This window comes from Mustela putorius, unplaced genomic scaffold (assembly GCF_011764305.1).
Source record: "Mustela putorius furo isolate JIRA1106 unplaced genomic scaffold, ASM1176430v1.1 tig00000281_pilon_pilon_pilon, whole genome shotgun sequence".
In the NCBI taxonomy this organism is placed as follows: Eukaryota; Metazoa; Chordata; class Mammalia; order Carnivora; family Mustelidae; genus Mustela; species Mustela putorius.
Window position 1 is genome coordinate 24,168,610 of NW_025421343.1, and position 25,377 is coordinate 24,193,986.

At 42.6% G+C, this 25,377-nt stretch overlaps 1 long non-coding RNA gene across 3 annotated transcripts; it reads left to right on the top strand.

Moving 5' to 3' along the window:
* Positions 1 to 210: 210 nt before the first annotated feature.
* LOC101669962 lies at positions 211 to 24,129 on the top strand. 3 transcript variants are annotated; one of them, XR_001181686.2, is made up of 6 exons: positions 211 to 340; positions 16,090 to 16,222; positions 17,241 to 17,382; positions 17,498 to 17,606; positions 22,504 to 22,683; positions 23,356 to 24,129. It is a non-coding gene; the product is annotated as an uncharacterized LOC101669962 (long non-coding RNA). The 3 variants fall into 3 exon arrangements; XR_006606529.1 differs by lacking the exon at positions 211 to 340 and adding an exon at positions 684 to 814; XR_001181687.2 differs by lacking the exon at positions 211 to 340 and adding an exon at positions 9,974 to 10,062.
* Positions 24,130 to 25,377: the final 1,248 nt, after the last annotated feature.

Consider the following 25,377-nt stretch of genomic DNA (forward strand, 5'->3'; position numbering starts at 1 on the left):
AAGGGGTGTACAATGAGATGAGAGAATGAGAAAGTGATCCGTGAATCTTACACCAGAGAGACTGGACATCACTTAGGAGGTAGTGGGCTGAATCCGAATATTGAGGTAGGGAAGCCTGATCAGAAGAGCTAATGTGATGTCACAAATAGGCTGGAGGTGGCTGGGGGTGTAGAGAGAACAAGAGGAACGCAAGGAACTTGGAAGGAACCAGTCAGGCCCCTATGTGGGAGGTGGGGATTGTCCACGGAGATCTGTGGCCATGTGGGGAGAGTTCTGGCATCCGACAATGTGTGTGGCAAGGGTCCAGCTAAACACTCTGGCCAGAGAAAAAGGACTCTGGGTGAGTTAGAGCCGCATTTCTCAAGCTTTAATATGTACACAGACCACTTGGGGATCTTGTAAAAATGTAGATTCTGAATCTGCAGGTTCAGGTGGGGACTGAGGTTCTGCGTTTCTAACGAGTTCCCAGGTGAGGCTCAGACTCTTGGTCTGAGGCCCACGTCTTGAGCAGCGAAGAGCTGGAGTAACTCACTTTTGCTAGTTTTAGGAAGTGATTTACAAGCGCTCAAAATCTGTGAGAACCCTATTGTTTCAGAGTATGTTTACTTCTTTAAATATCCTTCTAAATGTGGGAGGAAGCTGGCGTGTGGTTAGATGGCGTGTGGTTTTTAGGTTCTCGCGAGACCCATCCAGACCGTGGCCTTCTTCCCAGGAGGGTGTGTGAACCGCCTCTGTGGCTCTCGAAGTCGCGAAGGAGAGGCTGCTCAGGGGTGAGCATCCCTTCGAGATAATTCAGTGGCTGCCCTACTTTCAGGTAGGAGATCTCTTTATTATTACGGGAGCCTCCCTTCTGTGTTTCGGATATAAAGGAGGAGAAGTCAAGGAAGGAAAGATAATGGCCCAGAGACAGCAGGGCCTCAAGCTGGATCTGTCTCACTTGATCTTCCCCAAAGTTGAGGAACCAGGCTCAGTCCAGTTCTGAGAGAACAGACCTCAGCCCCAGTGTTCTGGAGTCCGTCCGCAGTCTGGGAGGGAATGGGGTTAACTTCAAGGCACTGTGGGTGGGTCAGCGACCAAAGTGGTGGCGGGAAAGCAGGTAATGTCGCATTTGAGGTTGGCACATGCAGGTAGAGGCCCCCCATGTCTGGAACTGCTCTTCATGACTCTGAGGGGTGCTGCTGGCTCATTCCCTGTTACCGCACAAGGCCCTTCATTTATGGGGAGACCTGCTTCAGCTTTGTGCCAACCCTCTGGCAGCAGAGACCCTCAGCCCTCAAAGAATTAGCTTTGAGCTTCTCCTCATGGAGCCGAAAAGGAGGTGCCTAAGCCAAATCCACTTACGAATATAGGGGAGCTCTTTATCTCCCTTATTATCTTAGGCCATGAAGAAGTCCAATGCCTCTTAATAATCAAAGTGGTAGGATTCTCAACCACCATCTACCAACTTGAGCCACATTCACATCCTTATGTCCTCTCCTGGGACAGCATCCTAGTGTGACCTCTGAAGCCAGAGCTCCAGCCAGACCCAGTGGGCCTGGACAAGGCCTGGGCACTGCTCTGTGCAGGAGGGGCTTGAGTTCCCCGCGCACTACCCATGCCCAGTGTTGTTCATGGCCAGAGGGTCATCCTGGGTTTCAGCCCCTGCAGGAGCTGGGGGATCAGCCTCACTGTCACATGGGATTTTTACAGAAGCCCATGGCTTTGCATGGTGTGGCTATGAGACCCTGTTGGACAGGAGCAGCTTCTCAGGGTTGGAGGGGCAGGGACAGCAGATGGCTCCCCTTCGAAGACCAGGGCTCAGTCGCTACTTGGTTGGCTCTCTCACCAGTCATTAATGCACCACTCAGAGGCCCTACTGTATGGGTCCCCATCATAGGTCATCCCTGGACAATCAAGGTCCTGGCATAGACTGGGGTCAGAGGTCACTCAGCTGGTACCCCTCTCCCCTCATAGTGAGTTCCTTTCGGTTGGGGGTTCCTTGCCATCATTTTCACCCACTGGTTAGAAGTTGGGTCCAAGCAATCACCCATTACTCTCATCATTGGAGGTGAACACACAGGGCTTCTGGAGTTGAATAGCAAGGGCTGAATCACAGCTCTACCAAATAGTTCACAGCCTATTTACTGAACAGGGGCATGTGCCTTGGGGCCCACGTTCCAGATCCTCCTCTTCCTCAGGCAGGCCCAGCATCACTTGAGTCTAGGCTTCCTTAGCCACAAAACAGAGATGCTGATGTCCCCTGCCCCTGGGGTTGTGGTAAGAATCGAGGGATACAGTGCTGAGCAGGGGAGCACCTTGCACTGTGTGTGGCACATGGGAAGCACCCAATAAATATTAGCATTGCTATGAAATGATGCTTATTTAATAAGTAAGGAGTTGTGGGTTTTATTAGAAGCAAAGCAGGTCCGTCTGCTGCTTCGTCCCTCATCCCTCTGGGAAGCCACACCACGAGCTCATAAATGCTGAGTGTGGCTTCCACCTGGTGGCCGCATCCCCAGACCTCTCATCAAAAACCTTGGAGGAAATGAAAAGGCCTGTAATTTATAAACTGAGGCTTCTCAAGGGGGCAAGAGGCGGGGAGGGGAGGGTCAGAACCCATGCTCTGGGACTTCGTGGGGTCTGTGCACGCCACTCGAAAACAAAGCAGCACTTTGTCCTGTGGCTTGGCTTGGCTTTTGGTCATAATATTTAGTTAATTTTGAAATTTCAAGTAACATGAAAGGCAAGTGTGAGATATTTACATCTCTCAAAGAAGGGGGCTTGGGTTTAAAAGGTTGAGAAGCCATATATAACCTATAAAGCACGGCAAAGCTCCCAGGAATGTTCCAGCTACAGGAAGGAACGGTGCTCTGCTCCTTCTGACCGCTCTACCAAGTGCCCACCCATCCCCAAGGTGGCCAGGGGCAGACAGCACCCACGCGGCCTCCCCGTCAGCCTCATTGGAAAAAGCTGGCACATGCACAGGGTGCTTCTGTGTTCTGGACCCTTCTTTTTGCTTTCTAATGCTAATGAGTGAAACTTGAACAAATGTTCGTTAAAACCATTTGAAATACGATGCCCCAATCCTTGGGTTTTCACTATTATTCCAACTACCCATTAGGATGTGGGACATAAATCTTTATTCAGCCTGAGAGGTCCACTTGCCACTCTGGTGAAATGGAACTCTGTCATAGATCTTTTGTCCTAGTTTTCCAATTTTTTTTTTACACAAAAGATTTAATAAAAATTTAAAATTCATGAAAGTAAAAAATATTCTTGCAGAAAAGTGTACAAGCCTCAGGCTTAATGAACTGTTACAAAGCACGACCAATCAAGAAACAGAATGTTACCATCCTCCCCTGCCCTTCCCCCTATGCTTGGTCACTAACCTCCCCCAGAATGGTGAACACAACCCTGGCTTCCAACAGCACATAATTATTTTGCTTGTTTTTGAACTTTATGTAAATGGAATCTATAGGACATGCTTTTTGGGGTCTGCCTTTGTTCAAGATTATATTAGGAAGCCCATCATCCATATTGTGGAGAATTGTCATAGATCATTCTCATGCTGAATAGTATCATTGTGTGGTCTGTTGTGATTGGAGCTATCCCCAGTGGAGGTGGCCATGTGTCCCCTAACAGGGCTAGTCCCTGGATGGGCATGTGATTGAGGTGGACCAATTGGGATTTCCCAAACTGGAGGCAGATAGTATCTCTCTTCCTCATGGGAACTAGTCTTTCTGGAGTCAGACCATCTGTGCTTGGTTCTGGCTGTGTCACTGCCTAGCTAAGGTATGTGGTATAAGTTATTTAATGTCTTCATTTTTTCTTTTTTCTTTTTTTTTTTTTTAGAATTTATTTATTTATTTGACAGACAGAAATCACAAGTAGGCAGAGAGGCAGGCAGAGAGAGAGGGGAGGGGAAGCAGGTGCTCCCTGCTGAGCAGAGAGCCCAACATGGGACTTGATCCCAGGACCCTGGGATCATGACCTGAGCTGAAGGCAGAGGCTTTAACCCACTGAGCCACCCAGGCACTCCTAATGTCTTCATTTTCAATCCTAGTTTCTTCATCTTTAAAAGGGGATAGTAATAATAACAATAACAGCAACAACAACAATAATAGTACCATCAAGAAAATTAAAAGGCAACCTACTGAATGGGAGGAAATATTTGCAAATCATGTATCAGATAAGGGACTAGTATTCAAAGTATATATAAAGAGCTCACAACTCAGTAACAGAAAAACAATCTGGTTAATACATGGGCAGAAGATCTGAACAGATATTTTTCCAAAAAAGACATGCAGATGGCCAACGGACACGTGAAAAGATGCTCAACATCACTCATCATCAGGGAAATGAAAGTCAAAACCACCAAGAGCTGTCGCCTACCACCTGTTTGAATGGCCAGTATCAATAAGAAAAGAAACAACATGTGTTGGTGAGAATGGAGAAAAGGAACCCTCCTGCACTGCTGGTGGCAGTGTAAATTGTGCAGCCACAATGGAAAACCATATGGAAGTTTCTCAAAAAATTAAAAATAGAACTACCACATGATCCAGCAATTCCACTTTTGGGTATTTATTTGAAGAGAACAAAATTACTAACTCAAAAAGATACCTGCACTCCTCTGTTCATAAGATATGGAAGCAACCTGAGGAAAACTTGTCATTTGTGACAACATGGATGAACCTCGAAGGTATCATGCTAAGTGACATGGGTCAGACAGGTCAAGGCAATGACACCAAACTTTGGGACTAGACACTGGATTCTTCATCATCACATACTCATAAAAGAGCCAGTTCCCTTATGAATGATTTTTTTTCTTTTTTCTTTCTTTTTTTTTTTTTTTAAAGAAACGAGTTGTTGTTGTTTTTTTTAAGATTTTATTTATTTATTTGACAGATCACAAGTAGGCAGAGAGGCAGGCAGAGAGAGAGGAGGAAGCAGGCTCCCCGCTGAGCAGAGAGCCTGATGTGGGCCTCGATCCCAGGACCCTGGGATCATGACCTGAGCCAAAGGCAGAGGCTTTAACCCACTGAGCCACCCAGGCACCCCTCCCTTATGAATGCTTTTGATTAGGCAGTAAAATTGTCAATTCATGACCTGTGAAGGCCTATATTTTTAAATTTCTGTGTGATCAGATGGGGAGTACACATTGGGCGCTTCTTGAGTGTATGGGAGCAGGAGGTCTGTCTCAAGGAAAGGTCCTTGTGCACACACGTTGCGGGCTGAATGAGCTGCTTTGTCCACACAGCACCATATTTACTTGAAGGAGCAAGTGACAGACAGACGTCTGGTGGTTATTCAGACTTGGGTAGCTGGCAGAAATTCTCTTGAGAATGAATTAAGACAGCTTGCCATGTCAAAGAAAATAACTGTCGGTACTTGTTGCCAAAGATAAGTTTTGGACTTTCAAATAAAAATTAGAATTTCAGAAGACACAGGAATGCCACCATCAGCAAAACAGCTCCCCATGACTGCAAGGCCCTTCTCATGAGGTGGCCGGAGACACTAATGAAAGGGATTGGGCCAGGCTCTTTCGTGCCTCTCTTTACCTGTGCCACCCCCTCTCCAGGTTGTAACCATTCTACTCCCAGCATGAGTTTTAACCCACTCATCAGCCCCTTCCCTCCACGTCTCATCAGTTCCTCACCCCCCACACCTAAGGCCACTCCATATTGGGCAACGTTCACTGGGGTGGAGCAGAGCTGGCTTCCGGGACCGCTGCCCTGTGTGCCACAGCCTTACGAAGGCAACACCTGCTGGTTGGTCGGTCCCTTTGTTTAAGGTCCAGGAGGAATTCAGGTTCTAATGGTGGGAGGCTAAGGCCAGGTGACTGTGGGGAGGCGTGTCCCCCGGAGGGCCGGAGAGAACCGTGCAAACATTGCAGGATGCCTGTGATCACACCCTTGTTTCCGCCTAGAATCCCTCCTGAAAAAAGGAGGTGTCATAAAAGCATTCTCTTCCACTCTTAGGGGAGAAGGTTTATGGTCTAGCAGGTTGTTTTATTTGAAGCCCCAATGAGGAAAGAAACTTAGGGCCTGCCTTAATCTCACATCATTAGTTTAAAGGGGGGAAAAGTCTCTCTCAGCCATCAGTGGGTCATAGGCAAGTGTTTATATTAACTTCTTATTGAGAGCTGATAAAGATCCCTCTTTAGCAATTACCCTGAAATACCTTTTAAATTCCTCTTTTAAGGAGCATTTTAAGACATCAGAATCTCTTATATCTCATTCTTTCTTTGCTTTAGAAATTTTTAAACATATTATTACCCATAATATAATTATACATAATATTTAAACATATTATTTGAAAATAGTTTTAGACTCACAAGAAGGTGCAGAAATAGTATGGTGCGTATGTTCCTCTGTACCTGTCTCCCAGGGTCCCCCAGTGATAACACCTTATATAATCAGTCTGTCATCCTCTCCAGGAAACTGTCATTAGTACAGTGCTATTAACCAAACAACACTTCTTACTTATTCTTATTTATTTATACTCCCTCACATTACCCCTTTGTAGATGTTCTCCATTCATCTCTAAAATATGGTTTTTATTTATTTATTTTTAAAAAGATTTTATTTATTTATATGACAGACAGAGATCACAGGTAGGCAGAGAAGCAGGCAGAGAGAGAGGAGGAAGCAGGCTCCGCGCTGAGCAGAGAGCCTGATGCAGGGCTTGATCCCAGGACCCTGGGATCATGACCTGAGCTGAAAGCAGAGGCTTAACCCACTGAGCCACCCAGGCACACCCAGTTTTTATTTTAATGAAACTTATCCTCCATAAAAATATGATCAGAACCACTGGGAGCCTAATAGAGTAGTGAATTGTGTGCAATTTAAGGCTGAAGTCCAGCGTCCAAATGTTGAATTGTGACCTACGTGCTGTGTGATCCTCAACAAGGAGCGCCAAATCTCTGAGCCTGGATTTTATCTCCTGTAAAACGAAGCTACCACCACCCCCTTGTGGAGGTGCCTCGTGGGTTAGACACAAAGTGTCCGAAGAGCCTGATGTCTCTGTCACAGGTGCTCTGTCCCGGCTCAGCATCCTAGGTTGGGTGACCCAGGAAGACGGAGAAGGAGATCTGAGAGCAGGAAGTTTGCAGGGAATGCTCAAGGAGTCACACTGATGAGCCACCTGGGACACGACGGGGGACAGAGGGAGAAGTTGAACTACCATGCAGGGCAACACGAGGGGCAGGATGATCCTAGAGAGAGCTGGGGTGGCCTGGCCTGTGCACCCCCGCACGGACTGGTCACTGTAGGTGGCTGTTCTTAGGGAGGGGTAACCATGGGCTGCCGGCCTCAGCCAAGGGCAAAACCTGGGGACAGGCCCAGCTGTGAACCTTCAAGGGCTAACAGTCACCTCGAAGGGAGCCTTGGCCCAGCTGGGGAGTCTGGACTGTGCCTCATGGCATCTCCTGCTCTATTATTATGGCTCTGAGGATGGCGTTATCAGACTGGGAGACAGTCACAGGTTTTACACACACACACACACACACACATACACACACACACACACACACCATTTAGCCACATTCGACCCAGGCATATGTGAATGGCTTGACAACTCCAGAAAAAAAAAGCTGTTTTCTTTTTCTGTTTTAGGCCCTTGAATGGGATCTGTTTACATTTTCAGGAAGAACTAATTTGGGAGGGAGAGAAAAGCGATGGATCTTAATCTTTTTTACAGCTGCTAAAGGGAATGTCGTAAAATTCTCTTTGCCTTCCCCGCCAAAGAACCCCATCTTGTACCTTCCCGGCCTGGGTGAAGATGACCTTCAAGTAAGTTTTGGAGACAGACTTTTAACGCCTTTTCCAGAAATCCCTCCCAGCCTTCCAAGGACGGGCTGGTGTCGGTGCTGTCACTGTGTCTGTGTGGTACCAGCTGGAAGCCTGGTGCTGAGCGATGGCCTCTGGGGGACACCAAAGGAGAGAGACCGAGTCTCCAGCTAGGGAGATTCCGTGTGGAGCTTTTCCTCTCTCCACAGCCACTCAGAGATAGAATAAATGTTGGGATTTTGAAAGCACCAACTTAAGTAACACAATACGGTTCTGAGTACTCGGTGGTTGTGGATTAGGATCCTGATGGTTCTTTTCTAGGCTCCATTAGTGTGCTCTGGGCTGTACACAGCGTAATACTGTGTCCCCTTTTATAAGGGAAAGCACATCTGTTTGGTGAGATACTGTAAGTTTTGGAGTGAAAACCTGAAGTGAGTTTTCTCCATTTGTGAAGTTTTTTTGGAGCGAAGTTCATGGCCAGTTATCCAAGCAATGTTTTGCTTTTGTTTTTAAATGAAGACACAGCTCACTGCACACAATAATAGTGAAATGGTAACATGAAAAATTTTCCTCACTCAAGGGGATTTTTCTGGCAGAAAACTTAATAAGCATTTTTCTTTTTTTTTTTGTCTTTCTCTAACATCCATGCTGGGTATCTTGGGTGAAGTGTCTCCACCAGCACACTGTAGAGACTGATCTAGAAAATTTCACGTCTCTGATAAGAGTCCAAGTCCTCACACTCTGCTGGTCATTGTCCTCCACTACTCTCTCTCTTTCTCTCTGCCTTTTTGTCTCTCTCTCTCTGCCTCTTTCCAAACCAGGGGTTTACAGACAGCTGTGGCCTACTCAGCCACAGGTAGGAGGAGGAAGAAGAGAGGAAGGCAGGTCAATGGCCTGGAGGGCACCAGAAGGAAGCTCTGCCTAGGACAGCCCCTGTGAGATCAGGTGATGTGAAGGTCCATCACCCCAGGGGACTCACATGGCCAACATCACCTCTCTTCTGGCTCAAGGGAAAGGTCTAGGGGGCAGGAGCCAGATTCCCCACTGGTGGCTCACAGGGCCTTGCATAGATATCATTAGAGATTGACAAGGGTTGGACACTGATGAGCCTTTTCTGTGACTCCTTATTAGTGGGGCCAGAAAGTGAAGATAGGAATGAATCAGCGCTGATGGGCTCCACAAACTTGTCATGTTCAGAGACAGCTGCGTTTGGATAGTTAGATCCGAGATCTGGGTTCCTTCCTGGAAACTCAGCGGGCAATGGTTCTCTTAAGTCAGCCTGTGGTGAACTCATCTAATGGACGGTCTAGGAGCTGGAGGAGGCCGGGGCTCAGATCCCCTCCTAGCTCCACGAGCCCAGAGAAGTGGCCAAACCACCTGAAGACACAGTTTTCTCTGCAGTGAAATGGGTTGATCCTGCACTGCCTGTCCTAGGCTTGTCTTATAGGTCAGATGAGCTCATGTCTGTAAAGTGCCAGCTCACCCAAGAGCTTAACAAGTGATGGCCATGGTCATCACGACTAGGAGAATGATGTGCTATGTCACCAGATCAAGATACCTCAGCAGCAAAGGGGACATAAAAATAAGTGGGATGTTAACTTTCTGAGAAGTTTACTTACTCACCAACAGATTGGTTTCTTACATAGATGGACCTACAGAATGGTTCTATTCAGGGACTCTTCTCAAATATAAAGTTCTTTTGAACAAATGAAAGAACATAAATCCCTTATATTAAAGCAAATTTGATCTGGATATTAAAAAGTTTTCAGCAGAATCATTATTCTTAATACATATTTATGTACTTTAATCCATTTCTTTGCTTAAGTGTCATGGTGTTTTTTTTGGTACAATGTATTTTTAAAAGCTTTATTTATTTAGATGGCTCCCTCGAGCAGCAGGGAGGGGCAGAGAGAGAGGGAGAGAGAATCTCAAGCAGACTCTGCACTGAGCACAAGCCCAACGGGGTCTCGATCCCATGACTGTGAGGTCATGACCTGAGCTGAAATCAAGAGTTGGACGCACAATGGGCTGAACCACCCAGGTGTCCCTGCAGAATGTATTTTTAAATAGTTTTGTTATTTTTAACTTTTTGTACAAAATTGTCTGCATTTGGGGCTTAAGAAATTTGAAATTGCTGATACTTAACATTGACTTCTCTATAGATCATAATATATTTAACTGAGAAAATATTCTCCTTACAGGGGCAAGAGCTATCTTTTTCAACGAAGGCTATTCTCAATTCTAATTTTTTTAAATATTGAAACGTGTAAATAATTTGGTCCAGATGTTTGCTCAGGTAATTTTGACCTTCATTCAGAGTTCCTATTTTTGACAAATATTTTTACAATACAACTTGTTGAATAAATTGTCTCTATGTATGATTCTTTTGAATGGTTCACCAAATTTAGATGATTCAAAATTATAGACCTTCTCAATTACATTCTATTCTGGGATAGAATTTAAATTTATCCAAATAAAAATAGGAGCTCCATCAAAATCATCTTCTCACAGGTTGAGATCATCTAGGGCACAATTACAGAATTTCAAAATACTTCATTAAAGCATGATTGTGCCCTATTCCCCCCACTTTTGTGAGGTACATTTCAACGTCTTCCTGTTTGTGGACTGGCTTCATGGGCTTGTGACTTGTGCAATCACCCAGAACCCAGGACTTAAATGGGCTCCACACTTGGCTGACTCTTCTGCTGTTTCCATCCTAAAATTCTTAATTTTTTAACAAGCATTTTCATTTTGTATCAGGTCTTGCAAATTATATAACTGTCCTGCTTGTTTGTCTTGGTTTTCAATAATTGCAAATTTCCAAAAATTTCAGGCTCAAAAGCTGAATTTAAAAAAGTAGAAGAAGGAAGAAGAAGAGGGACACCTAGTTGTCTCAGTCAGTTAAGCATCTGCCTTTGGCTCAGGTCATGGTCCCAGGGTCCTGGGATCGAGTCCTGCATCGGGCTCCCTGCTCAGGGGAGGGTGCTTGCTTCTCCCTCTACTTGCCCCTCGCTCTGCCTGCTGTTCGCCCTGCTTGTGCTCTCTCTCTCCAAAAAATAAATAAATAAAATCTTTTAAAAAAAGGAAAAAGAAAGAAAGAAATTCCAAAATTACTCAGTACTTTGAAGACTTCCAAATGATTTTGGCCAAAATACAACCTGAAGTTGTAAGACATTTAGGATGATTTTAAGAAAATCATTTATCGTAAAGACTCAGATATTCTGAGTCATTTAATAGGCAAGAAGGAGAATTCTATGATCCACTTACGTGTGTGTGTGTGTGTAAAGTTTGACAACTCAGCTTCCATTTCCCTTTACAGACCCCCACAGCTTGTTTGAACAAAAGCACTAATTATACATGTTCCACTACCCAGTCCAAGTACATTTCTGCTCCACAAGTTCTTATATTAGTAAGAATACTGTTTCTACCAGGATTCTGTAGCCATCAAAATACACCACCTCAAAAACCAAGTTTCTTTTCAATGATGAAAATTTTAAAAAAGATTTTATTTGTTTGAGAGAGAGAGAGAGCATAAGCAGGGGGAGGAGTAGAGGAAGAGGGAGAAGCAGGTTTCCCACCAAACAGGGGAGCCCCATATGGGGCTCAATCCCAGGACCGTAGATCATGACCTGAGCTGAAGGAAGATGCTTAATGACTGAGCCACCCAGGTGTCCCACCCTGAATTAGGTTTTTTAAAAAATGAACCATTATTAGAATTAAGAGGTTTCTTTGTTTGAAGTTACTGAAGCCCCTTATAGAAAGCTAGAGTCATTTCTCTATTGATGTAGCGCTCCTTCTGCTAAAGGTGACTAAGCAGCCACTAATACTGCATTGTGCAGTTAGGCACATGAAACACTGGCACTGAAAGTGGAGGAGTGGAGGAGTAGAGGGAGAGGGAGAAGCAGGTTCCTCACCAAACAGGGGAGCCTGATATGGGACTCCCCATAAGCGAGGAAGTCAGTTCAGAGGAGTGGTCACTGCATCTGAATAAAAGCTCAGCTGCACAGAGTGTAGGAAGACACACCTGTACACCTGCTTAGTGTGAGATGGCGATCTTTGTGCCCTGTCTATGTATCCAACTCACTTTCGAAGTAAAAGCTGATATTTCTTCAGCAAAATCATGTTTTCTGGTTTTCATGATGCTGTCCCCACAGTAGAATCAAGAGGTGAGTGATTTATGCCAGTTATTCATTTATCTACGACTTTAATATTTAATATTTAATTTTTCCCTAAACGTGTGCTTTGATATTTCCAAACTGATTGCCGCCCCAAGAGTCTATTGTGGAAGAAAAAGATCTTATCCAACAGGGTGATAAATAATATTTGTAGATACACCGACACAACGACTATAAGCAAGAGTATTCACAAGGCAGTCTGTGCTCTGTGTGGGGGCTGCTCAGTTTCTGTTTCCTGCCCGTGTCTCCTTTATCCCTACCCTGGGCTTTCCCACATTTCCCACTGCCCCTGTGGATGTGTGCACCTCCTGGCCCCCCAGCAGGGACAAGGAATGGGCAGCGGGCAGTGGGATCACTCACTACCACCCAGTCCCTAGAAACTGGTGGCTGGCCATGCTGTCCTTCAAAGGTGGTGCGAGTTGCACCTTCTCAGGAAATGGTTAGGGAAAGAGAAAAGGGTGTTGCTGGTCCTCTTTACCAGAAGAAAAAGTGAGATCTCAGGATATTGCCCTTGTGTCTCAACAGTAGTGTTCAAGACCGGTAGAGGCTGGGAATGCCAAGTGCAGGACTAAGCCCATCCAGTGTGTTTGATTCCAGTATTATTAATAAGGTGTTTTAAAACAAAGCATCTGATAGGTGTTAAACTGCCTGGCATTGTCCCAGAAACACCTGGACAGATAGCCACCCTGATCACCCTCGATTGCTTTGGTTGTCCTGTGACTTCCTGATGAAACATAATATTACACGAATTTTATCAACAACTTCTACATCTCATTCCATTTAAGCATGTGAAGAAAAGAGTGAAATTGGTATAGTCTAGAACAGGACGGTGTAAAGCAACAAGATGAATGTCAACTCAGGGGGCCCATTTGGATACCACAACTTACCTCTCCTAGAAGCCAGATCCCAGAGACCATTTCTGATAATTTCCTTACTGGTCTGGAGCTATTTTTAGCTAAAGCAGGCTGGATTCTTGAGGAGAAGGGGAAAGCTAGGTAATTTATCTTACTCTTGCTTCATAAGCATGGGGCCTACAAACGTTTGGTTGGGTCTGTAACATTGAAATTCCCTTTTAACTGTGCCCTAAGTGAAGTGTCAGGAAATCACTACCTTTTTTGGGGCATGGGGCTGGTGTTAGAAGTCCAACATTGTATGGGGGACCAGCTACATACAGGTTGTGTAAACTTTATTGTCAGAGGGCTTCATCACCTGCGAAATGGCCCTCACAGCAAGGACTGCCAACACATCTGGGTCAGAGCAGCTGGGAACAATTTTCAGTTGGAAAAATAACCTATGTGGAAAGGCAGCATAGACTTTCATCATATACTGGCTGGTTGTAAACTAAGGCCATGTCAGGGAGAAATTCCAAAGGCTTGTTTTTCTATTCAGTTACAGTCAGATATTTCTGGGGCACACAAGGTGCACATTTCCCAGGCAACAGGTCATTACAATAAAATGAACTGGGTCACCTTATTACCTTTCTTGAGTTCTTTGCTAGTGAATTTTGGGAAACAGATGCTGAATGTTTAACAAAATTGCATATACAGCTTTGTTAGGGCTTTTCCACAGGGACCTGATCTACATGAGGTGCCCATGGAGAAAACATATCAAGGTAAACAAGGATGATCTAACACAGGTTAAAATTGTATTTTTTGAAAGATTTATTTGTTTATCTTAGGGAAAGAGAGAGAAAGAGCACGTGTGTGTGCCCACGGTGGGGAAGGATGAGAGAATCCCAAGCAGACTCCGTGCTGAGCGTGGAGCCTGAGGTGGGGCTTGATCTCAGGATGCTGAGATCATGACCCAAGTCAAAACCAAGAGTCAGACACTTAACTGACTGCACCACCCAAGTGCTCCCAAATTGCTATTTTTTTAATGTCAAATAATGCCTCGTGAACTTAGGTGACCAGATGACTGATAATGGGGACGTTCAGAGAGAAGAAACAGCAAAGAGGGTTTTTAAACCAGGAGGGATATTTTAAATTTGGAATTGCTTATGTTTTAAGCACAAGATATCCTGCTCTCTTCCTGGTTTAGAAAGTAAAAAGCATGAGTGAACCAGAAAAGACCTCAAATAGCCAAAGAAATATTGAAAAAGAAAGCCAAAGTTGGTGGCATCACAATTCCGGACTTCAAGCTCTATTACAAAGCTGTCATCATCAAGACAGTATGGTACTGGCACAAAAACAGACACATAGATCAATGGAACAGAATAGAAAGCCCAGAAATAGACCCTCAACTCTACAGTCAACTAATCTTCGACAATGGAAAAAAGACAGCCTCTTCAATAAATGGTGCTGGGAAAATTGGACAGCCACATGCAGAAAAATGAAATTGGACCATTTCCTTACACCACACACAAAAATAGACTCAAAATGGATGAAGGACCTCAATGTGAGAAAGGAATCCATCAAAATCCTTGAGGAGAACAGGCAGCAACCTCTTCGACCTCAGCCGCAGCAACATCTTCCTAGGAACATCGCCCAAGGCAAGGGAAGCAAGGGCAAAAATGAACTATTGGGACTTCATCAAGATCAAAAGCTTTTGCACATCAAAGGAAACAGTCAACAAAACCAAAAGACAGCTGACAGAATGGGAGAAGATATTTGCAAATGACAGATAAAGGGCTAGTATCCAAAATCTATAAAGAGCTTAGCAAACTCAACACCCAAAGAACAAATAATCCAATCAAGAAATGGGCAGAGGACATGAACAGACATTTCTGCAAAGAAGACATCCAGATGGCCAACAGACACATGAAAAAGTGCTCCATATCACTCGGCATCAGGGAAATACAAATCAAAACCACAATGAGATATCACCTCACACCAGTCAGAGTGGCTAAAATTAACAAGTCAGGAAATGACAGATGCTGGTGAGGATGCAAAGAAAGGGGAACCCTCCTACACCGTTAGTGGGAGTGCAAGCTGGTGCAGCCACTCTGGAAAACAGCATGGAGATTCCTCAAAAAGTTGAAAATAGAGCTACCTTACGACCCAGCTATTGCACTACTGGGTATTTACCCTAAAGATACAAATATAGTGATCCGAAGCGGCACGTGCACCCGAATGTTTATAGCAGCAATGTCCACAATAGTCAAACTATGGAAAGAACCTAGATGTCCATCAACAGATGAATGGATAAAGAAGATGTGGTATATATACAATGGAATACTATGCAGCCATCAAAAGAAATGAAATCTTGCCATTTTCGAGGACATGGATGGAACTACAGGGTATTATGCTTAGCGAAATAAGTCAATCAGAGAAAGACAACTATCATATGATCTCCCAGATATGAGGAAGTGGAGATGCAACGTTGGGGGTTTGGGAGGTAGGAAAAGAATAAATGAAACAAGATGGGATCGCGAGGGAGACAAACCATAGGAGACTCTTAATGTCACAAAACCAACAGGGTTGCTGGGAGGAGGGGGGTAGGGAGAGAGGGGTGGGGTTATGGACATTGGTGAGGGTATGTGTTATGGTGAGTGCTGTGAAGTGTGTAAACCTGGTGATTCACAGACCTGTACTCCTGGGGCTAATAATATATTATATGTTTATAAAAAATTGAAAAATTTTTAAAAAAGCATGAGTGTGCTTCACTCTACAGAGTGTTTAAGAAATAGAACTACACCTAGGGTGCCTGGGTGGCTCAGTCATTAAGCGTCTGCCTTCTGCTCATGATCCCAGGGTCCTAGGATCAAGCCCTGTGTCTGGCTCTCTGCTCGGCAGGAAGCCTGCTTCTTCCTCTCCCACTCCCCCTGCTTGTGTTCCCTCTCTCGCTGTCTCCCTCTGTCAAATAAATAAATAAAATCTTTAAAAAATGTAAAAAAAGAAGGAAAGAAATAGAACTACACCTGATATTTATAAACTCTACGTAGACTTGTATCTTGTCAAAGACTTTCTCTTTGCCCAAAAGACAGGATAAAATGTTAGTTTCCTACACTTTCATTTGTCATTGTTATTCCACTATTCTTTAAATATTTTGTGATTTATAATTTCATTAAATTTGTTACTGTAGGGAAATATAATGTTGCCCATTTTAATCATTTTCAAGTGTACAATACAGTGGGATTACGTTTATATACAATTTTGTGTAACCATCTCGACTGTTTCCAGAGCTTATTTTTTTATTTTTTATTTCTTAAGCTTTACCAGGATAGAATGCTTAAGAATTAAGAGGGAAAAATACATGACTTTGCTTTAAAGTGAGATCAAGAAGCAATTGTTTGCCATCTTCCTTCCTGGGAAAGGAGACTGACAGTTCCTGAGGCAGCTCTTGGTAAGTATATCCATATCTGCCAACATGTTGTGCTTACCCCTGTTTTGAACTTTTATTCTAGGATGGTTGTAAACCAGGGAAAATCTACAAAAATCTGTAAGTGCTCTGAAAAGAAATTCCAAGCCTATATGGCTGGCATGGGAGCCGAGGGGGGGCTTTATTATGTTCTTATTGGGAAGAACCAAAAGTCATTCAAGCCCCATAAGGGTTGGATGTGACAGTGCATGTCAGCTACCTAGGGGGACAGAGAGGAGTTGAGTTGCTGGACTTTTGCCATTCAGATTGTATATGGATGTTATTTAAAATGGAGATGCTTATATAATGAAATCTCGGAATGTAAATGTAATGTAATGTAAAATTCCTTTACATTAAAGGAAATCAATAAAGTAAAAGTAACTTTAGACTTTCCATCTCCCCGAAGCCCATGATCTTCAGATCTAGGCACTCTCCTGCTTCCAGGACGTTTATCTCTCCTTAATGTCCCATATTAATGTCCACACAGATCCCTTTGTCAGCTCTAGCCTACCTTCAGGCAGGAGCAAAGCTCTGTTGAAGTCCTATTTGAAATATTTATGGTCTCTTCTGGAACCTGTCTCTTCTGTTTGGAAATCACAGTTGCAGAAGACTCAGAAGTGAAAGGTTTAATTGTAAATGTCCCCGTGAAGAGAAACATGGAAGTGGGACTATCAGTTTAACTTAACAATTTATTCCATGGGTCAAATAGGGATTTCCATCATGATATTTATACATGACAGAAATATGGCAAAATAGCACATCTGTGAAATCACTATGGTTACTATGTAAGTGTTGCTTTTATTATTCTCTATACTTTTCTGAGCATACTGTGACCAAAATGAATAAATGCAATTTCTGGAGTTGACAAAGCAGGAGAGATCATCTTTCTGCTGTAGGCAAAAGCTACTTTGCCTACTCTATTAATTTGGAATTGACTGGCCTTCCTAGAATAAAGTTGCTTTCCAACTCCCAAGCAGTCTTCTCTGTACATCTTTTGACACAGATGGAATCGTGGCACCCAGCCCACAGGCTCATCTTGTGACATTGGTCCATGGGGGTACGACAGCCTTTTCACTACAGTGAAAGAACATTTTCAATAAGTACTCAAGATTGGGCCACATTGGCCGTTTTGGAAACTGTGATGAGTGAGTTCAGAAAATAAATTGTTCTGATTCTTTCGAGCTTTTAGGCTTTGAACAAAATAATGAATAACCCTTAGTAATTAAATGCCTTGTTTGTTTTTGGTTCTTTTGAATGCAGTCAAGGGAAGGAATGGAAAGGAAAGAAGTGCTCAGGAGGCCCCCAAAAGGACTTTGGCACTCACCAATGCAGCCAGACGATGAATAACACAGTGGGGGTGCATGGCTAAGTAGGTCCTATTTTTGTGTTGTTCAATAACACTAGGAAACATGCTTTAGTTCAAAGCTTTATTTCTCTTCAAGTGTCTCCAATCAGCATCACATAGCCTTTGGTAATGCTAGAGTGATTTCAGTGTACCAAGTGTCTTTGAGTAGTTGTCTGAAGGAATAAAGCTAAGGAGAGAAGAGGGCAGACAGAGGGCATCTGACCACAAAGACTGGGAATTTTATTGGTTTGTGGGAGAATTCCTTGGCTAGTACCTCTGGGAAGTGGGATGATTTATAGCAAAGATTCCCAGGCATACATGCTCTTACTAACAAAGAGGTCTTTGCGACGTGGTCTTGGTGAGGGTGCGTTTAGCTGCAAGTAACCACAGACCCAGCTGAGGGTGGCTTAAGCCCTGAGGGGATTCATGCTCTTGCACAACAAGTCCTAAAGTAGGCACACTCCACCCAGCCCACGCAGACTGCTGGCTCCTCTTCTCACTGGCTTTCGTATTTCTCCTTCTCTCTTTGTATCCTGAGACTCACGTCCATTCACAATAGCGTCTTGTGGCATGTTTAGCCCATCCTTGGGGTCCTAATTAGGGTGTCCCAGAAATTGACTCCTCGGTGAGGAGGTGCTGAGAGCAGTGCCACTGAGGACAGTTGAGACTGAAACGCCCAAGAGGAGCAATACAAGTGAGAGAGAGATGTGTATTGTGAACAGGGCCCCTCCAGTTCTGAGAAGGACACATCTACCTGCAGTCACTGTTTTCTGACTTCCGAGATAAGGCAGCCAGCAAATCGAGTGAAACCAACTCTGTGCTCCATAGACTACTGTTGGCACAATGCCTTGAGGACCAAACGTCTTCTCAGAAGTGGTTGTGAATGAAAGAGGCTACTCTAGGTAGAAATGTACATTTTGCATGTTAACACGATAATGTTGCCTTATATTATATTTGTGTGATATAAGCACCATGAGGGCCTGGATTTTATAGTACTTACTACTGGACTAGCAGTGCCTCAACCAATAAACAGCATATAGAAGGTTCCCAAATATTTGCCTAAAGATTGAGTAATGATAATGGCATTTTAATTTGGTAGTTAAGAGGCACCTGGTTAAAAAAAAAAAAAAAAAATGGGAGGGAGAGAAAGATCTGGGTTTACCGCCAGCCCTGTGGAATCCTTTCTGTTGAAGTTAGTTTTTTTGGTTTTTTTGGTTTTGTTTTTTGCTTTTTGTTTTTTTCTGTAAAATGGGGCTAATAGAAAAGTGTTTTGTCAGGTGTGGTGAAGATATAAAGAGTTAATACATGTAAAGTGCTTAGAACCGTAGTTCTCAGAAAGTGCTATTTATTATCATTACTACTGCTACTAAGTTCTGAATTTTTCAGTTGGTTTATTGGTAAAATGGGAATAATAAAAAGGTTATCCCATTTTGAGGATTAAATAAGACAGTGTCTGTTCCTTCCTCATGGTGTCAGGTATGGTGTTAGAAACAGGGTAAGGAGGGATGCCTGGGTGGCTCAGTGGGTTAAGCCACTGCCTTTGGCTCAGGTCATGATCCCAGGGTTATGGGATCGAGTCCCGCATCGGGCTCCTTGCTTGGCAGGGAGCCTGCTTATCTTGTTGCCTCTGCCTGCCTCTCTGCCTGCTTGTGTGTACTCGCTTGTTCTCTCTCTCTCTCTGGCAAATAAATAAAATCTTTAATAAAAAACAAAAAGAAACAGGGTAAGGATATCTGAATAAACTATGACCTGTCATTAATTCTAATGTATCAATATTGGTTCAGTAGTAGTGACAAATGTATCATTCAAATGTAAGATGTTAACAATAAGAGAAACCGGGAGCCAGGTATACCAGAACTCTCTATGCTATTTGGCACCTGTTCTAGAAATCTTAATACTATTATAACATTTAAAGGTTAATAGAAATAAAATAACCAGGCTAGTAGGACAACAATAACAACACAACAAAGGCGCAAAGAAGAAAAAAGAAAAAAATGGGACAGATCGAAAACAAAGAGCAGGTGATGTATTTCACCCAACCTTATAGATAATTATGTCAGTTGATGGTCTAAATACTCCAGTTAAAAGCCAGATATTGTCAGATCAGTTTTCAAAAAAGAGCACATTCTAGTGTACGTGGTATATATAAGCACTTTAAATAAAGATGTAAACAGGTAAGAAAAAAAAAAGATAACAACACATATACCAAACAGTAAACAAGAGAAAGTTGGTGTATATATAATAAAATAAGATAAAGTCAAGTTCATCACAAGGAATATTGCCAGGGATAAAGAAGAATGTTTCACAATAATGAAGAGGTCAATTTATTAAGAACACATGGCAATCTTTAACATGTACGTACCTAAAAATAGACAAAGGAGAAAAGATGAAAAGAGAAACTGATAAAACTGAAAGAAAAATAGAGAACTGGACAGTTTTCATCAAAGATTTCAACCCTTCTCTCTCAACAATTTTTAGAAAAAGTAGCAAAAAGGAAATCAGTAAGAATATAAAAGATAAGTGAAGATAGAGAGGACTAGAAAAAAGCTATCAACATTCCTCCCCAAAACAACAGAATCAACAAAGTTCATGTCCTATAAATAACACATAGATGGTTGCCACTTTTTTTTTTTAAGATTTTATTTATTTATTTGACAGACAGAGATCACAAGTAGGCAGAGAGGCAGGCAGAGAGAGAGGAGGAAGCAGGCTCCCTGCAGAGCAGAGAGCCCGATGCGGACACTGGGATCATGACCTGAGCAGAAGGCAGGGGCTTTAACCCACTGAGCCACCCAGGCACCCCTGGTCGCCACTTTTTAAGTCCAGTCTACACATCTCAGCCTTTAGCTAAAATGCATAGTCTCTATGTTTGATGTAATTTCTGATAGGTTGGGTTTATGAATAATCTTGCTTTGTTTTCTACTTATCTCACATATTCTTTGTTTCTTCTTTTTTACCTTCTCTTACACCTATTTATTATTATTTTATTATTTATTGTAAGTAGGCTTCACACACAGCATAGAGCCCAGTGTGGGGCTTAAACTCATGACCCTGAGATTAAGACCTGAGCTGAGATCCAGAGCCAGATACTTAACCCACGAAGCCACCCAGGTGTCCCTGATTATTATTTTTATATTCCTTTTATCTCCTGTACTAGATCTTAACAATGCCTGTATTTTTTTTGAATGGTGGTTCTAGTGTCTTCAATATGCAACTTTAATATATCATTGTCTACATTGAATAAATATTATAGCACTTCATGGACAAAGTAATAACCTTAAGACACTTTAATTCCATTTTACCCCTTCATTCCTTGGCACTATTTTGTTTATGTTTTACTTCTACACATGTTACAAAACCCCACAATACTTGCTATTATTTTTATCTAAACCTTCAAATATCTTTTAAAAATTTAAAAGGTGAAAAATTGTCCTCTCTATTTACTGACATATTTACTTTTTCCAGTGCTTTTCATTCCTTCCTGTAGATTCAGGCTATTGGGCATAACTTCCCTTTAATTCACAAAGTCTCTAGAGACTGTAGTGATGTAAACAAAATGGCCCATTATTATACTGCAGATCTGCTGGTAACACATCTTCTCAGATCTGTTTGTTTGCAAATGTCCTTATTTCTTCCTTACTTTAAAGTATCTTTTCACTGGAAGTAGAAGTAGGTTGATATTTGTGTTTTTTTGTTATTGTTCAGCATTAATGGTGGTATTCCAATGTTTTCCAGATTCTACTATTTCTTTTCTTTAAAAAAAAAAAAAGATTTATTTATTTATTTGAGAGAGAGAGAGCGCACACATGTGAGAGCAGGGGGAAGGGGAGGGGAAGAGGGAGAGAATCTCCAGCAGACTCTGTACTGAGGATAGAACCCAATGCAGGGCTTGATCCCATGGCTCTGAGATCACGAGCTGAGCAGAAATCAAGAGTCAGAGACTTAACCAACTAAGCCACTCAGGTCCCCTTTAATATTTTTAATTTCTCTGTACTTTTTGTTAGATCATTTGTATTGACTTGTCTTCAAATTCTCCAATACTTTCTTTTTTCTTGGTCCAGTATTCTCAGGAATTTAGTTCATTTACCTTTCTTTGTGTCCACAGCTCTTCACTGTTCACTAGCTTTAAAGAATTAAAGACACAGATAGAGATGTAGATATAGATATAAATTTTCCTTTGGCCAGAGCAACAGTCTTTCATAATTGTCTACATTTTGGTAGGAACTAGAACCTGCAGTGGTTCTTGAATAATCTTAAATCATCCAGGGAACTTGTTAAAAATTCATATTCCTAAGAAATGTCATCGGACACCAGACAATATCTAGGGTACTAAAAATTGTCCAAATGGTTCTGATCAGGAGTCCCCAGGTGGTCTTTGAAAAACACTTATTTGTTAAAAGCCTGAAGTCAAAATAAGTAGTTGGCAGTTGGAAAATGCAAATCGGCCTCAACTGAGATCTAAGTAACTATCAGAAACCCGTCAGATTGCTTTACTAAACACAAATTTAAATACAAAATAACATAATTTAAACAAATGGGCACATGTGGAATCAGACACAGCCTAAAATGGCCAAAAGCCAGGTAGTTACTCCATTTCAGAAGGTATTAATTTCATGTTGGGCTGTGGCTCTTCAGTAAGCCATCAGGAGACATACTTAGACAACTCGGGGAAGCAGGAACATCTTCATAGATAAGTTTGTTTGTGTCTGTGTTCTGGCACAGCTCTCCAGGATCTCTAGAGAGGAATATAAATGAATGAAAACACCTGGATTGACTCTGCCCTAAACCATCCTAAGACTTCGAGCCCTGGAACAAATACCAAGAGCCAGAGTCATTAACTGTGTCATTATGTGGCTAATTTTTAAACAAACATACCAGAAACTATACATTCAATGAGTGCTGTCTATCAAATGTTCAACAGGTATAATGCAAAAAGACAAGTTGAGTATCAATTCCACATCATTGGTTGGGTGCCGTGAAGAGCTGGATCCAGCTCAGCAGGAAAGAGTGGTTTCATCGACTGTCGAGATTGCCATAAGCACGATGGGAGACAGTGGGAACTCACATGTTATACGTCTATATCTACCTTCCTGGTTTAATGGTAAGATCCCTGGAGTTGGGGTTTGAAGATCTGAACTTGAATCTTGGTTCTGCCATTTACCAGCTGTTAGATCTTTGAAAACACATTCGATAAACCTCAATTTCTTTAATTTAATGACAATTCATCTTTTTTAAAAAAAATTTTCAAAAAATTTTTATAAGCATATAATATATTATTAGCCCCAGGAGTACAGGTCTGGGAATCGCCAGGTTTACACACATCACAGCACTCACCATAGCACAAAACCTCCCCAGTGCCCATAACCCCACCACCCTCTCCCTACCTCCCTACCCCCCGCCCCCCTCAGTTTGTTTTGTGACATTAAGAGTCTCATATGGTTTGTCTCCCTCGTGATCCCATCTTGTTCCATTTATTCTTTTCCTACCCCCCAAACCTCCCATGTTGCATCTCCACTTCCTCATATCAGGGAGATCATATGATAGTGGTAAAGACAATTCATCTTAAAAAATATTTCTACTCTCTGTTTCTCCCCCTTAATATTTTATAAAGCAGTGGTCGTGAACTATTCAAAGAAGTCACAATGGTAGGCTATAGTCCTATTCACAACAGTTTGGTCATTGTACACAATACTTTGGGAGTGCATTAACAAATAGTTTGGGCAACTTGGAAAAAGCACTTTGACACGTATTTTTTTCTTATAATTCCGGCCAGATCACTAACAAATTGATCATGACCTTTGGATCTGAACAACATTGGTTCTTCACCAAAATAAAATCCACTATCAATGGATGAGGATTTGCTACCCATGGATTCTTAAATAGGGTATGCCACAGGCTTTTGAAGATTCTTCCAAAGATGATGAACTAAAATGATTTGCGCAACGGAAGCTTCATTAGTGTAAAAGTATGGTCTTCTAAAAGTATTATACTGAAGGCCAAAATTCACTCGAATGTGTAACTTCCTGTTAGCTTGTTTAATAAACCATTCATTTTGCATTAGGCTCTCATGCCACGTACAGCATGTCACCATGTACTGAATCAGAATGATGCGCATAGGCTGACCCTGCACTAATCTCTGGGAAGGCACAGTGATGCAAACAAGGAGCCCAGGTGAATCCTTAGCCTCTAACAGAGATGGAATCGGAGCTCTGGAAATCTTACTGATAATGTTAACATCCAAGCGACCCACTGTTGGCAACTCCAGAATTACGAAATATGGACTTCATGCAGCTGTGAAAATACTGTTGTGTTCATAAACAACTACTGTGATTATAGAGAAATAAGAAATACTGAAAAGAAAGCAACCAAATCATCCTTGGAAGGAGTGTCTTTGAGCATTGCTGTCTGGGCTTTTGAAGGAAATGTCAGTACAATTCTAATCCTAACCTATAGTGGAAGGTGAACTGGGTCTTGGGGGCCCCCTGCCCTGGGCCTTGAACTTTTGAGGGTCATACTCTTGTCTTCCTGTCTCTATGAGGAGAGGAGTCGCAGGCACAAAAGGATATACCCTCTTGAGTCTACTTTGGTAGGAAGAAATCTAGGATGGTACACTAGATTCCTATCTTCCTCTCTCCTTGAATGGAAAAAGACCTATTAATATGATGGATGTCATTCATGTGATTAGGTTATATTATATGGCAAAGGTGAAGGGCTTGGGAGATGTAATTATAGCTTCTAATCAGTTGGTTATAAGTCAATTAAGAGACTGTCCTGGGTGGTTCTGACCTAATCAGGCAAAATCCCTTAAAAGGAGGACCGAACCCTTGCTAAGAAGAAAAATTCTCCTACTAGCCTTGGAAAAGCAAGTTGCCACAGGTTCTACAGCCCCAAGGGACTGAATTTTGCCAATAACCAATGAGCTTGGTTAAGGACCCTGAGCCTCAGGTGAGACCCCAGGTCTGGTTGGCATCTTGAGATGAGATCCTGAGCAGAAGACCAAGCTAAGCCATGCATGGACTCTTGGCTCCTGGAAACTACCAAATAATAAATATGTGCTGTTGTAAGCTATTACATTTATGGTGATTTGAGGTGACAGCATAGAATACTGGCTCACCCATGTTCATCTTCTGGCTGGTGGTACAGAACATATGGTCTGTTACTACTGGTCCATGGTGAGATAAATACAGAAAGTAAGGGCCAATGTTCCATACTTTCTATGGCAATTCGATACTTCTTGAACATTTTAATTGTATTTTACAAAAGTATTAGTCCACAGTAGAGTGGACATTTAAAAACAACAACAACAACAACTGGGAGTAGTTCTTCACCAGAGAAGCACAGTTTCTAGTTCATGATCCAGGTAACTGGAACCCTAAATTCCCCTGCACAAATTGTGTCAAGCTGCTTTCAGAGCCTGCCCAGTCCTCTTTCTCTGGTCTGCCTATCCAAGGACATACAGTGCTGCTGCTGAGCTAATCCTAGGCCTGAGTGTGGCCAAGGGGCAGCTCTTTATAAGGGAGGGAGGCTGGAGGGAATCATGGGTCAGAGTGTCTACAGGTGAATGTGAGCCCTTGAACATGCAGGTGAGGAGATAGGAAGAGACGGGGGAGGGAGGGTATAACCAGAGGTCAGGGGCTATGGATAGCTTTCTACACAATCTTTCACAGTTCCCTGATGAACCATGGGCAATCCATGTCATTGTGGCTTTTATGTCATTGTGAAGGTCTGTTGATCAAGGTAGAAAGTAAGAACATATTTTACTTAATGTTGTGTTATTTTGATTTGTATTTTTAAA